Below are 3,395 nucleotides of genomic sequence, written 5' to 3'. Positions count from 1 at the left end.
CAAGAAAAAATGTCTACATACCATGTAATTTTTTTATGAACTCTAAATAAAAGACAAAAAATAGTAATAAATGAAGCAATAACATAATGGTATGAGAAAAAAAAAGAAAAAAGAGACATAGTAAGTAAAATATTAAATAATGAGAGGATGAATGAGACCTACCTGATCGCAAGAAGACGAATTTGTAGATAGAAAAAAAGAATACATCAAAAAATTTAGATATAAAAATAGGGATTGTGTTTTTGATGGAGCAGCAGTAATTAAGAGACTAAAAATGTACATCAGAGACATATAAAAATAGTAGGTAGGCATTACTATGACTGTGTGCACGTTTACACTCTAAATAATCAAGGTAATAATGAAGGGCAATGAAAACGGGGCAAGGCCAATGAAAATACCTTCATCTCAAAAAAAAAAAAAAAAAAAAAGTGTTTTTCTCTTTTTTTTTTATTTTCTCTCCATCTCTTGACAAAATTAGATTTCTCAAAAAATAAAAACTTACCCTTGCCTGGAGGGAGAGAGAGGGAGACATTCTTTTAGATTTGGATATGGTTTCTATGCGGCCAAGCCAGCGTATACAGAAATACAGGGCCTCTTAATAAATATATTTTTTGAGATGAATTTTAAGACATAATTTTTAAAAACATGTAATCTCTAACATGGAGATTATGAATATGTATAAATAAATAAATTTTCAAAACTAAAAATAATAATTATAGTAAAAAAAACATTTCGACTGCTAATTTCATTGTTTTTAGGGTGAACACCTACTGTTTGAAACGATTTACCTTTAGATTTTGATATTTAACTTTTGGCCTTCATACTCGCTCTCTCTATACCCCATTTCTTTCCCTCTTTCTATATATTTTCCTCTCTCTACATACCTCCTTTCACTCTCCATGTATCTTGGATTTATGAACTCACTAATTTAGTTTCTAAAATACCCTTAAAGATAAGTAACATTAATTTTTTTTGGAGTTTTTTTAGAATCTTATTATTTTCACCTTTTTTTTCTCTTCCCCTGTAAATAACTAGCAACTTCTCTCTCTCAATACCACGCACCACTCTCTCTAGGTAACATTTGAATATTTTTTGAAGTTTTTTTTTTTTTTTTTAAAATCCTCCTATTATTTTCATCTTTCTTTTCTCTTTCCTTGCCTGGAGGGAGAGAGAGAGATTCAGTTTGCTGAGGGAATAAAGGTTGTTTCATAAGTCTATATCGATCATAACCGTCCTATTTATGGAAGTTCCCGATACTTTTTAACATTTTGCAATCCCCAATTAACATGGTAAGTGCTTAAGACAACTTGCACGATGGGTTAAATAAAGTAGGGAAAATGACCTTTACCCCTTCCCTCAAACTTCTATCCTTATTAGCCTTCAAATTTAAAATTTTGGGGTGGTTAGCTATCTGTTTTTTTCTTTTTTTTAAAAAAAAAAGAATTGATTTTTTTTATTTTATAAAATTTTCTCTTCCCTTTATCTTCCGTTGCCTAAAACCAATATTGCCTCATCCCACTCTATAAATTTAGACATGAAAAAAAATCAATTTTTTTTTAACACTATGATCTATTTTACAATTATATAAATATCATTTGAACTTGAAAAATAATTAATCAAAATATTTGTTACTATTGTTAATGGTTATTATTATTTATTTATTAAAATTTTTATCAAAATACTTATAAGAGATGAAATATTTAACAAGTAGTACACTATTGTTGTTATTATTAATTAATTATAATAAGTATAAATTATTATCATCAATAAAATTTATATATCAAGTCACAGAAAAATATGGATGACTAATATATGGGTTTGGCATTTGTAAAACAAAGAGATCAAATTTGTAAAAAAGACAAAAAAAATAATAATTAGGAAGTTAATGATTTCAAAGTTTAAAATTTGAAGGGATGTAAGAGATTTTGGTTAACTCAAAGGGTTAATAAAAATAGAAATTATAGCGAGGGGGTTAAAGGTAATTTATCCAATAAATTACCTATTGGAGTTGGATAGATGGGGACGGGAAAACAAGAGAGAGATGATGGTGACCTGCTACTACCAATAACTCTGATTTTCATGGTTTCAGACTCATCTTCACTCTAGAAAAGTTTTGGTTCTGGGACCTGTCATGATACGTGTCATATGTTAAAATGACCGGGTCGTCGAGATCGACCTTGTGTCCGAATTTGAGCGTGTTCTGATTCCAAACGAGTGATCTGTAGGTGCTTGAAGATCATCCCAAAAGGTGAAAACACAGTCCCAAGATTGGAAACTAGTTTGGTGAGGCCACACCGTAATAGTGTAAAACCTACCATTTTGTGGTAATTTGGCCCCAGAACATTCGTGGGAGGTCCGATTGAGCCCAAATTTGGTCCTTAGGGGTTTTTCGACATTCTGAATGCAATGGAAGTACTCTAATATTATTTTGAAGCCTCTAGCATAGGGCTATAGTTATAAAGTCTCTTTTTGACATGATAGAAATTGGTCTTGAGAACCAAATTTCATTTTGATCGTGTCAAATCTTATCGAAATGTGACGAAACTTTGCAAGTATCCTTCGGGGCATCCCAAACTACCATTTTCATACCTTTCAAAGCCGTTCTAGCTCTTTTTCTAAGGTTGCCCAATTTTAGGCTTTATTTTGCAGTGTTTCTATGGTTTGGCGGTGCCTTGGGTACCAACAGGACCAAGTTGTTACTGGCTCTCCTCTTATACAATTCCGGAGTACATAAAAATGACGTATAACAAAACTCTTCTAAAAGTAAGGTTTTTTTCTTTGGAGTTCCACAAGGCAGTCGAGCAAGGATCATGAGAAATTTGGGGTTTAATGAAGGATCCTTACCAATACGTTATTTGGGATTACATTTGTTTCATGGGAATCTCTGAGACAATTATTGTCAAAGCTTGGTTGGAAAGGTAATCGGGAAGATAGGCACATAACAAGCTATATGTTTATCTTATGCAGGACATCTACAATTGTTTAAGCCCGTTCTTTTAAGTGCTTATGCTATTTTCTAGTTATTATCTTTTAAGCTGCCAAATAAGACCTATAACATGATAGAGAGACTTCATAGGAACTTCCTATGTGAAGGTGTCACAGAAAATAAGGGTGTTCATCTTGTTAAATGGACAATAGTTTGCATTCCTCAAAAAGAGGGCGGGTTGAGAGTGTGAGATATGATAGAATTCAATGCTGCAGGTATAATGAAGCTAGGCTGAAGGATTTTAGCTAAACCTTCTTCATAGTTGCATGTTTTTTCAAGCACAGGTAATTCAGAACGGGTTCCATTTGGGAGTTTGTGGCTAAGAGGGGTTGTTCCCATGCGTGGAAGGGCATTCATGTTAGTTTATCACATCTAAGGAAGAATGTTCAATGGTGCATTGGTAACGGTC

Source organism: Amborella trichopoda, chromosome 1 (genome assembly GCF_054954075.1).
Source record: "Amborella trichopoda isolate Santa Cruz 75 chromosome 1, AtrichopodaSantaCruz75HAP2 v2.0, whole genome shotgun sequence".
Lineage (NCBI taxonomy): Eukaryota > Viridiplantae > Streptophyta > Magnoliopsida > Amborellales > Amborellaceae > Amborella > Amborella trichopoda.
The sequence above is the reverse complement of the archived record's forward strand: the minus strand, read 5'-3'. Positions refer to the sequence as shown.